This window comes from Ipomoea triloba, chromosome 2 (genome assembly GCF_003576645.1).
Source record: "Ipomoea triloba cultivar NCNSP0323 chromosome 2, ASM357664v1".
NCBI classification, from domain to species: domain Eukaryota; kingdom Viridiplantae; phylum Streptophyta; class Magnoliopsida; order Solanales; family Convolvulaceae; genus Ipomoea; species Ipomoea triloba.
This window is the reverse complement of record NC_044917.1, coordinates 15,012,650-15,025,817: the sequence shown is the minus strand read 5'-3', so window position 1 is coordinate 15,025,817 and position 13,168 is coordinate 15,012,650.

The window sequence follows — 13,168 nt, the reverse complement described above, 5'->3', positions numbered from 1 at the left end:
CTCTCATGGATTCTCATGTTAGAACGGGTTGAGATTTTATAAGTATTACATTTTCTTACATAGGTATTAGAATTTTTTATCATAAATAACTTTTCAAGGTAACTCTTAATATTACATATTTTGATTTAAAGTATTACATTTTTTTCATAAAAGTATCACATTTTTCATTATCAAGTTAAGTATTACAAATAAAGAATTCTGTTAATTAATTCTAATTGTAATGTTTGAAGCTGATTTAAGCCTAACTGCTGTTTGATTCTCTCTCCCTGCAATTCCTCACCCCAAAACAGATGACAACATGAACGGATCCCAAGCTCCACCACTAGCACCAGCAACCGCCGCCGCCGCAGAAGAACTATTCCAATACTCATTCTCACACTGCACAATCTGTGTCTCCGCCGGCAAAGCGCCTCCACCGCCTATTTGGGACACGATCATCGGCGTATTCAGTATGTCCAGTGAATTCTCCGGATAGGACGACGACGACAAACCGGAGATAGGCAGCCATGAACACGGCTCCATTTCGTGGCCTCCCCGGGCTGTTTGTAGGGTGTCGATCCACCCCACGGTTTGATCATTATTAGGCCATTGCATCATCATGCTCGACGTTGCCGCGATTGTGTGGCTAGGATTAAGCCACGTCGGTGTATTCATCGGATGATCGCTGGGCGTGAGGAGGCTAATGTGATCGATGTTGTAGTTGTGGTGGATATTGGTATTTTGTTCGGTTTGTGGAGTGTAGTGGTCGAGGTTGAACTTAGGTTTCTCAGCTCCGACAACGTTGGGTAGGTACGAGGTAGAAGTAGCATCGATTAAACCGTTGGTTGAAGAGAATTGCGCCGCCGCCGCCGCCATGGATGATATTTTGTCGCCGCCGTCGTTGTTTTTGAGGTTGTTGTTTATGTTTTCGTCTTGGGGTTTGGCGATTGTTGATGGCGTAGCGTTAGAAGCGTTGGATTGGATGAAAAGGCGGGAGCTTTCACTGCTAAAGAGTTTAGCCTTGAGAGCGCCGACGAGCCCACCGTCCGGCTCCTCGCTCCGGCAAGCGTCTTCAAAGGAGAATGGCTCTAAGTTTTCCGGCAAGAGGCTGCACCCTCCTTCCCCGGAATCCGACTCCGGCAGGTCAAAGTTGGTCCTCGCGTTGGCCCCGCGGAGGGTTCGGGCAGCTTGGTCATAAGCCCGGGCAGCTTCCTCGGCCGTGTCAAAGGTCCCTAGCCAAAGCCTAACTTTCTGTAAGGAGTCTTTAATCTCCGCCACCCATCTTCCCGAGGGCCGTTGCCGCACGCCCACAAACCGCGGATGCCCCCTAGACGACGGTTTCCGGCGTGTCCTTATCACATCACTGGGTAGTGGAAGCAGTTGTTCCTGTGGTTGCGGCGGTGGTGGTAGTGTTTGCTTCATGATCTATAGGTGGTGGTATGTTTTTTGATAGCCTTTCCTGTTTGGTATAGGTGCGATGGAATCAGTGTACATAGTATAGTTTGTGTCCTTAAGGTTGTTGTCTTGAAGTTGTGAACGAAATTCCTCTTGGTTTAGTTTTATATAGTATTCCTCAAAAGAAAGGATCTACCACTTGCAACAAGCAGACAACTCATAAAATGCTAATTGGAACATTAATTATATTTTAGGGGTATAGATTTACAATTTAAGATGCCACAATTGCAGGCCGTGCAGTGTTGATTGTATCGAAGTTTAATGATATATTATTCCGTTATGTCGGGTTCAATCATAATAGTTGCGTGCTCAATTGTTATACATGGATCAAAGTTCATTTTTTTTTTTTTTTTTTTTAAAACGATCAAAGTCCATCTTGCATTGTAGGTCTTGATAAAAAAAAAATTATGTATTTGCAGTAGATTTATGTATCTATAGTTACTATTTTACATGTTTGTAGTTAACCTATTCTGTATATGTAATTAACATTTTGTGTTTGTTAAATGTTAAGTGCATGTACAAAATATATTAACTACACATAATCTCAAGATCAATTTGGACCAGAGTCTATACAATGCAAATTAAACTATGATCAATGATATAATTTGGCTTGCTTGCTATATATGGCCATGAATTACCAAAATAATCATAAGATTGTTTTTAGTAGGGCTAGTATACAATTCAGCATATATAATTAGATAAATGTCATATGCTATGCAATCGAATGGATGTAGTTATCTGCTAGGGCCATGAATTCTCAAAAATAATAATCTTAACTAACTTATACTAAATTACTAATCTTAAGCACTACCACCCCTAAAAAAGTAATTAATTAAACTTTCAAATACATACATTGCTATTGAAACAAGACTTAATAGGTTGAACTAACTTAGCTAGCTTTACCGACCCGTGGGGATATATACACATATATATATATAAAAGGACAAGTAGTAGTTAATTTAGAATAGAAAACTTATTATAGTGTATAGTGTTGTACATATAGTACAGTTCATAATCGATGAGAATTGGCAGAAACAACCAAAGAGAACTTTGAAGTTTTAAACATAAAATCTTTCTCTCTGCATAGGACTAGGAACATCACAATGATATTTTTGAATAGGTCAACATAAGTTAAAGAGTTGCAATTTTTTTTTTTCTTCTTGGATGAGTTCTCGATAACATGGAAGCTCTTCCTCATTTCTGGGAAGCTGCATGCTAGCCTGCAGAATATATTTGTGTAATTACATTGAAAAATTCTACAACGTTACGTTATACATAACAGAGACATGAATGCATTTTGTGCATGATGAGAAAAGAATAACAGTTTAATAAAATATTTTAAGGTGGGGTAGGGGTAGGGGTGGGGTGAGGGTTGGAGGGGGCCAAGGCCCCCTACCCCATAAGGTGCCTCTGCCCCTCTCTCTCTCTCTCTCTCTATATATATATATATATATATATATATATATATAAAAGTCTATTCAGGTGAGGACTAATGTATTATAGAGGATTTTGAGGATCAATCCTAGTCATTGATTTCTAAAAATTAATGGTGTAGATTTAGGTAATGTTTAGATTAGTTTTTTAGTTAACTAAGGAAAAAAATGATACTTTACATTAATTAGTATTATGGAAGACTTTTGATTAATTAATATAGAACCACTATTGAATTATAATTAAGGTTAGAAAATCAGTACTGCGTTCTATACGGACAAAACAAAAAACAAACTAAACACTGGCGTAGAAAAGGTTATGAACACAGTTGTGTGCCTATTACTGAGTATTGTGTGCCTATAACATATGAGTTGTGTGCCTAACGTGAAAAATAATAGAAGTAGGTTAATAAAAAGTTTTAAAGATAATTATTTTTTTTAAAGGTTATGGACACCGGTGTGTGCCTATGTCGTATTCAAATGCTTTGTTTTTTATTAATTTTTTTGGGAAGAATTTTTTGCATCAGTTTCATGTAGATACTTGAATTACCTGTGATGTATGAGTTGTGTGCATAGCGTGAATAATAATAGAAGTATGTAATGAAAAATTTAAGGAATATTTTTTTTAAGTGTTAGATTGATTACTAAATGCTTTTGTTTTATTGATTTTTGTTTTAGAAGAATTTTGTGCATATATTGTACTTATATTCCATATGCGTAAGGAAACATACAATGTGCGCAATTTACTGATATAATGTATGCCTCAATAATTAAATCGTGTGCCCAGACGGACATGAAGGAAATACTGAGGCACACAATACTCAGTAAATAGGCACACACCGGTGTTCATAACCCTTTAAAAAAATTTATCTTTAAAACTTTTCATTAACCTACTTCTATTATTTTTCACGTTAGGCACACAACTCATACGGTATAGGCACACAATACTCAGTATATAGGCACACATCGGTGTTTATAACATTTATACGCGAGTCTTTGGTTTGTTTTTTGTTTCGTCCGTATGGAATGCAGTACTGATTTTCTAACCTTAATCATAATTCAATAGTGATTCTATATTAGTTAATCAAAAGCCTTCCATAATACTAATTAATGTAAAATATCATATTTTTCCTTAATTACTAATTGCATGCGCCATTACCATTTTGATCATCTTCTAATCTAGGCCGTTTATGTTTTTTGATTTGATGGCTAGGATTAGTCCTCATAGTTTTCTATAGTATATAGTCCTCATGTAAACAAGGGCATATATATATATATATATATATATATATATGTATATATACGTATATATACGCATACATATATGTATATATGTATATACATATGTAGAACTAGAAAAATCATGTTGGGAGCCACATTATAGTGAAAAATTATAACTTCAATTGACACTAAGTAGCCTATAGTTCAATCACCTTTAATCTGTGATTTTCACAAGTGATAGGTCACATGTTCAAATCCTAGTTAAGGCATAATAAGCTAATTAAGAAAAAAAATTTGAATTTGATTATTTTTATTTAGTGATTTGAAATTTAGTATATATTTTGGGCTCATTTAGTAAATACATAGGAAACTTTTTTAAAAAAAATTTAAGGGTGGTCAAAAGTAGGGATGTCAATTGGCCCAATCCTGTCGGCCTCAATCATTATTCCATAGATCATGGTCCACACATTTGTGTGAATTATAAATAAAAAAATATATAATATTAATATATTAAAAGTACATTATTTTAAAGTACACGACATATATATATATATATATATATTATCAAATAATGTACATTCAGTATATAAATAATGTACTTTTAATATATTAAAAATATATATTGTATTCATGGTCCACACAATAATTTGCCTGTCGGCCTATATCTACCTTATTAGTTTAGAGCTAATTTTTTATCATGTTACAAGTTTTTTGCCCTAACCTTAAACTGTTGGACTATCGGGTGATTTCAATTAAATTTTTCACATTTTAAAATTAATATTCCAAATTTTCAATTTTATTAAACTAGTGTGTTTACACTAACAAAATAACAAATATTAACTTGTAAAAATTTACTCAATCCAAACCTCCATTTCCAAATTCCAATTAAAAATAAGTAATATATTTACACTTTAGAATCCCAAACCCTACCCCCCTAATCTCTCCATTTTGTAGGCTCAATTCTTCCACATCACCATCTAATCTCCTCTCTATTCATTCTCCATTCTCTCCCCATTTTATAAGTCCTAGTGTCCTACACTCCTCCACATCATCTATTATTTTATTCAAATTTTTATAATTATAATTTGAAATTTCATTTTAAATCAAAATAAATTTAAATAATATAATAAAATACTTTTTGAATTACAAAGTATAATTTCATAAATTAATTCAAACAATTAACACCACATTCAAATTCACATTTAAAATTGTCTACGAAACAAATTAACATTCGGAAGCAAAAAATAAATATTAAATACTAACAATTAATACTGATGATTATTAATGTACTGGGTCCATCAAAAAATTGTGTTGATATCGAGTAATGAGTAGAAAAAGTGTATTGAATTAATAGGGCGCATGGCCCTTGAAACAATACAAACGGGTTGCATGCAAATGTACTAAATAAGCAAAGGGAATGAATTTGGTCCAAGTGGCCCAACTAACAAGCCTAACCACTAGGGGTGGACTACCACCGCTAACTTGTGGACCGCAAAGACAACTTACGTGTTGTGCCGTTGACTGAGGGAGAAGTCAAGAGAGAAGAGAGTTGATGATGATGATTTGGAAAGGAAACCCCTACCCCCTTTTATACTATTCTTAGGACCGCAGGTCGTAGACAGGTGAGCATAATCTCAAGATCATTTTGGACCAGAGTACACAATGCAAATTAGACTATCAATGATATAATTTGGCTTGCCTGCTATATATAGCCATGAATTACCAAAAATAATCCTAAGATTTTTTAGTATGGCTAGTATATAATTCAGCATATTTAATTAGATAAATGTCATATGCTATGCAATCCAATGGATGTAGCTATCTGCTAGGGCAATGAATTCCCAAAAAAAAAAAAAAAATCTTAACAAACTTATACTAAATTATTAATCTTAAGCACTACAACCGCTAAAAAAATAATTAATTAAACTTTTGAATCCCTACATTTCTATTCAAACAAGACTTTAATTAGTAATCGGTCGAACTAAGTTAGGTCACGGACCCACGGGACATAATCCTCCCCATATATATATATATATATATATATATATATATATATATATATACACTTGTTTTTCTTATGTGCGTTGCGCAAAAAATAGGTGCCCAATATTAGTATTTTGTATTAAAATTTTAAATTTATTTAAATTTTAATATAGTAAATAATAATAATAATAATAATAATAATAATAATAAGGGAAAAGTGTCAAATTGGCCCCTTAAGTGGGGTAAATAGTGGCCAAGGACCTTGTGGTCCAGTGACATCAAACTCTTCCCTTTATATGGGGGATGGTAGGTTCGAGTCTCAGTGGAGTCAATATTGATTCTTGTGCTTCAATAGGTTGAGAAAGTAGTAGTTATGAATAGATACTGCACTGTAAAACTACTCCTTGGACTGAAATCAAGTACAAAACTTTGTAATTTGCATCACATTTGGTCATAATGTCAAATCAATTCGTATTCTATAAATAATTTTTAATTTATTTAAACAAAAAAAAAAAAAACAAAAGCTGGGGACTGCCGACTTTTGTTTTTCTTTTTTTTTTTTTTTCAAAAACATTATTTAAATAATTATTTTTATATTATGAAAAAAGTTTTGTAAAATTATTTTAAATAATTTAAAAATAATTATTTTAAATAATTTTAAAAAAACAAAAAATAGAAAATTACATTTTTCGTCTCTAAAGGAGAAGTGAGCACAAAAGAACGAAAAATGCAATGCCAACATATTCGTCCGTGAGTTATACTAAAATTGTAAGTTTCGTCCCTAATGTTTTATTAATAAAGGCACAAAAAGTGCAATATCAATTATAACTTAGGAACGAAAAATGCATATGGCCAACACTTGGGGACGAATTCTACAAATTAATTTGACAGTAGGACCAAATTATTAAACGGCCGGTGGCTGTTTTTTAATTTATAATAAATAATATTTTTAATAAATAAAAATATTTTTTTTGAACTGAAATAAATAAAAATATTTGTTTTGAAAAATAAAATAAAAAATGAAAAGTGTCAAATTAGTCCCCTAAACTGGGTAGATAGTGCAATTTGGCCCCCTAACTGAATTTGACCTGATAAACAAGTCATTTAGGACTCAATTGCACTCTTTTGCCGGTTTAGGGGGCTTGGATGGAGCTTTTTTCAGTTAGGGGGTCTAATTGCACTATCCATCCGACTTAGGGGGCCAATTTGACACTTTTCTCTAATAATAATAATAATAATAATAATAATAATAATAATAATAATGTAAAATATTTTAAAAAATAACTAACATATAACTCTAATATTTAATGTGTATATATTATGATTATTATTGAAGAAGATAAGAAAATATATGGTGGATGCATGTGCATAGTAATAATAGTGGAAAAGATAACGGAAGTTATAACGGTAGGGGTATATTTGTCCAAAATATTATGTAGTACAACTTTTATAGTATAATGTATAAAAAAACTTAACGGAAGAAACAGACATAAATGAGGGGTATAACCTTCATTCACATTTATTATGTTTTTAGATATATATATATATATATATATATATATATATATATATAAGGACAAGTAGTTAATTTAGAATAGAAAACTTATTAGTGTATAGTGTTGTACATATATATAGTTCATGAGAATTGGCAGAAACAACCAAAGAGAACTTTGAAGTTTTAAACATAAAATATTTCTCTCTGCATAGGACTAGGAACATCACAATGGTATTTTTGAATAGGTCAACATAAGTTAAAGGAGTTGCAATTTTTTTTTCTTCTTGGATGAGCTCGATAACATGGAAGCTCTTCCTCATTTCTGAGAAGCTGCATGCTGGCCTGCAGAATATATATTTGTGTAATTATATTGAAAAATTCTACAACGTTATACATAACAGAGACATGAATGTATTTTGTGCATGATGAAGAATAACACTTCATCATATTGGGGCAACATTTAGTGAAAAATTATAACTTCAATTGACACCTTTATTAACTGTATGCATGTATGTACATGATATCATTATATATATACCATACATGATTGTCGACAATAATTTCTAATGATACTCTTGTGTAATTAATAAAGTGTGAAGTGTATAATTATACGTGTAAGATCAACATTAGTGACGATAGTTATTTTAAAATTTTTATAACACAATATATAACAATAATAAAAAAATTTACATTTATTTAAATCTTGTTTAGCTTGTCACTCTTTTATAAAAGTTGTAAATTATTTTGTTAACAACAATTTTTTTGATAATAAAATGATATTGGTTTAATTGATCGATCTAATTAACTAAATATTTTAAAATTTGAGGGAAGATATGATTAAGAAAACAAATATTACTTTTTGTCAATTTCAAAACTAATCCTTTTAGAAAATTAATGTACATCTTAAAAGTGTAATAAATAAATAAATAACTTGTAATAAATCACTAAATAATTAATCAACGACATATACACCTCAAATTTGAAGATTTTTGAAGTTAAATTTCATATTTGATGCCTGGAAATAAGCTAATAAAGAAAGAATTGTGGATTTGATTACTTTATGTATTTTTATTTAGTGAATTTGAAATTTTGTACTCTGTATATATTTTGGGCTCATTTAATAAATACATAGAAGACTTCTTTTAAAGAAAAAATTAAGGGTGATCAAAAGTAGGGCAAATTATTGCATGGACCAAAAATAAAAAGTACATTATTTTTGTACTAAAGGTACATTATTTTTGTATTGTAGGTACATTATTTGATAGTATATATCAAATAATGTACCTTCAGTACAAAAATAATGTACCCTGAAATAATGTACCTACAGTACAAAAATAATGTACCTTCAGTACAAAAATAATGTACTTTTTATTTTTGGTCCATACAGCTATGTGGACCATGGTCCATGCAATAATGATTGCAAAAGTAGGGATGTCAATTAGCCCAATCCTGTCGAGCTATTAAGCTTGTTAGTTTAGAGCTAATTGTTTATCATGTTAAAAAAAAATCGCCCTAATCCTAAACTGTTAGGCTATCAGGTGAGTTCAACTAAAATTTTTGACATTTTAAAATGAATATTCTAAACTTTCAATTTTATTAAACTAGTTTATTTACACTAATAAATATAAACTTGTAAATCATTTACTCAATCCAAACCTATTTCCAAATTCCAATTAAAAATAATTAATATTTTCACACTTTGGCATCCCCAACCCTTCACCCCTAATCTCTCCATTTTGTAGGCCCAATTCTTCAACATCACCATATAATTTACTCTTATTTTCTCTCTAATCATTCTCCATTTTCTCCCCATTTTGTGAGTCTTAAACTCATCAACATCATCTATTATTTTATTCAATTTCTTATAATTATAATTTCAAATTCAATTTTAAATCAAAATTAATTTAAATAATATAATAAAATAATTTTTGAATTACAAACTATAATTTCATAAATTAATTCAAACAATTAAACCCACATTCAAATTCACATTTAAAATTGTCTAACATTCGAAAGCGAATAAAAAATATTAAATACTAACAATTAATACTGATGATTTTCAATGGACGGGGACCATCATAAAACCGGATTGATATTGGGTAATGTGTACGAAAAGTGGATTAGATTAATAGGCCACATGACCCTTGAAATAATACAAACGGAATGCAAATGTATTAAATAAGCAAATGGAATGAATTTGGCCCAAGGGGCCTAAATACCAAGCGCAACCAACTGGGGTGGACTACCACTGCTAACTAGCGGAATACAAAAACAACTGGTGTGCTATGCCGTTGATTGAGGGAAAAGTTAAGAGAGAAGGAGAGTAGTTGATGATGATGATTTAGAAAGGAGACCCCTCCCCCTTTTTATACTACTCCTAGGACTACAGGTCGCGGATCACAACTCTCTGGCCTCCTATGCCGTACGCATGTTCCACTAAGTGTCGCGCTCTCTTGTCAAATATCTCTCCACGCACCACGTTGCAGGCCAAATTTTGTTCATCGCTAATTGCCTGAGCGATTCCTTCGCCTCTGCCCGAGTGGTCTGCCCTTCCGTCGAATAGCCCACTGCTCTCATGGGTGAAACCTCATACCTGGTCAAACTAAGCTGAGGCCTCTAATCGCCGACAGACGGCCAAGGTGCTCCAGCAAGGGGTCAAAAGGTGCTAAGGCCACGGACTTGGGAGAGGTCTGTCGGCCACCCTTTGGCGACCCACTTCAATCTGCTCGGCTCCCACGAGGCGCAGCCCATTGGACATGCCCTTATAAGTTATAATATAACAATTTGAAAAATTGTGTAACAAATTTATTTATTAAATTCTTTTATAGAAATTATATAAAAAATATTTAAAATGTGTTTACGTATAAATTATATTCCACGTATATTATATTCCACACCAGTTGTGAAATAAAGGGTTGCCTTAAATGGACCAAGCTATTGGTCTAACCCACTAAATTTCATGCTAGCTCGTTCGGACCATCGCGTTTATTATATTAGGACTCTATGTATTTGAGTTAGGTCATGACTCTCTATCCTATCTTCCCTAAGATTCATTCATTGTATATATTCATGTATTCTTTAACTTTGTAATTATTGAATCAATCAAAATCATTCAGTTCTCATCTGGTATCTGATGAGTGCCAAATATGTCTTATTCTATGGGGTGTTTGAGTGGTCTTTAGTGCATCAATTGAATCTTTTTGGGTTGGTTTTTGTGCTTAATTACTATATTCTCATGTGAACACTAACATTGGAATACTTGTAAGGCATTTGAGTTGTTTAAAGATATTTGGAAGCAAAAAGAGGGGCATATGAGGAAAGGCATGAAAAACTAGAAGGCGTACGAGTGGGTGTATGTTGGTACATGAGCTTGTACACGAGGAAGCTGAATGGTGCGGACTAGATCACGAGCGTTGCAGCAGCCGAACTAAATTGGAGAGGGTATAAGGGGGCGTACGTATGTACATGGGTTTGTACACACGCTAGATTCCAGAAGTTTAAAAGTCTTGTTGGCGGGATGCTTAGGACGACTTTTTGATACTTTTTCATTTTGCAATTTCTGATTTTACATTTCATCCACTTAGTTTAGAAACACTCTCTCCATCTTCTAGTTCAAGCTTACAACACTCTTCAATTAAGAAGAAGGTGATTTCATAGGAATTAGGGAGAGATTGACAGTCTCTCTTGAAAGCTTGGATTGTCTTCTTCATTGATTGGAACTCTTGATGATTGATTGCAATTGTTATTGAGTAGGTAACTTTCATTACATTTACTTTTTCTAATATCCTTCATTGATTGCTTAATTGTTTTTGTTATTCAATCTAGATCAGTAATGTTTGGCTAGAATCTTCATGTGAATTGGATCCTATTTCATTGTGTTGTGTGTATGTATTGATCAAAGTAGTTGGGGCTACGTGATGATGTCTTGTTGGAATTGGAATTCTTAATTGACTCTTGTGTGTGAAGTACACCACATGCAATAGGTTTAGGTAGGGTTATGCTTGCAATAGATTGAGGCCTAATCCTAGACTCATTTCCCTTGTAATCCCCACCCTAGATCCGAGAGAACAAGGTCCATTATGGGATGTAGACAATATGCTTGATGAAATATTTCTCAGAGAATGTTGACACTAGCGTGCTACATTTCCCTATGATAGGGCTTCAAGACCGAAATGGCTAAGGTATTGGAAGTCATCTTACATAGACCTCAATTCATCACAGAGCTTCACTTCTTACCTAGGTTTATTCATTTCATATGATCAAGTGTAGGCCAATCCAATTCACCTAACATCTTCTTTGTTTACTTAGCTTAGTTGCTAGTTCCTTTACTTTCATTGCTTTTCTTTACTCTTTGCTATTCCATACCATGAACCTTGGTTCTAGCTTTCTAGTGCAAATGTGTGATTGTGTTTGATAATATAACATTCAATTTCAAGTGTCTATCCTTGTGATATCAATATCCGAGGAATCTTAATTCCCCACCTTCCTTTCCATCCATCGCGCACTCATCAAAGTTGCCAGGGATGACAACGGTCTTGGGTGTTGTATTTTTGACATGAGTAGCACATTTACATAGGAAGTTTTGTTTCTGTCATTTACTCGTTCTTTCATTTACATTTGCTTTTTTCATTATGATCCATTGTACTATCTTGTGATTCCACTTTGTTGTCAATTCCGCCATTTCATTGTGTTCACTTGTGTTTTACATTTACTTTTTATCATTGCACATTGTGTTTGCATTTTGAGCTCACTTACAACTACTTCTAGTTGCAAAATTCTTTTCTTAATCTTGTGTTTGTAGGAGATTTGAAATGATGTACTCTCAAGGTTGTGATTTTGGGGATCCTTTCCATTATTATGATAAAATGCATACCCTGCCATTTTCACATAACTACAACTCACCACCAAAACCGTACTCCCAAGATTCCTATTCTTACAACCCTCATTCTCAAAATCACCATCACATTGCACCACCATCATACTTCATGAGCATCAATGTTATCTCTCACCTCCAAATAACCATTAGCTTCAAGAAGACTATGTTGAAATGATCTCTAGGTTGGAGGGGAAAATGAGGCAAAAAATGGAAATTATCCGCTATGAGTTGAAGCAAATCATGTTAAATGAGATTTCAATGGCAAGACAAGAACTTATGGCACTATTGAGATGCTTTGAAGAAATAATTGCTCCATTCAAAAGAGCCTTGGAGATATAACTACTAAATCGTGGAGAGGTGCAAAGGAATGATCCACCAGAGAGCTACAATGGGTCTCATGATAGTAACCATATGCATTCAAATAAAGGGTCATTTCATGAGGAGATATGCCATTGTTATGAGAACCAAGTCTATGACTACCGGGTGGATCCCTTGAGTGAAAGAATGTTGAACCTAGGGATGGCAACGGGGCGGGGTGAGGGCGGGGAATGGAAAATAGTCCCCATCCCCGTCCCTAGTCAATTCTTTGTCAAAATCTAAAATTAGTGTAATTATAATTTTAAAAATTAAAAATTTTAATATTAAAGAATATATATATATATATATATATATATATATATATATATATATATATATATATATATATATATATATATATATATATATATA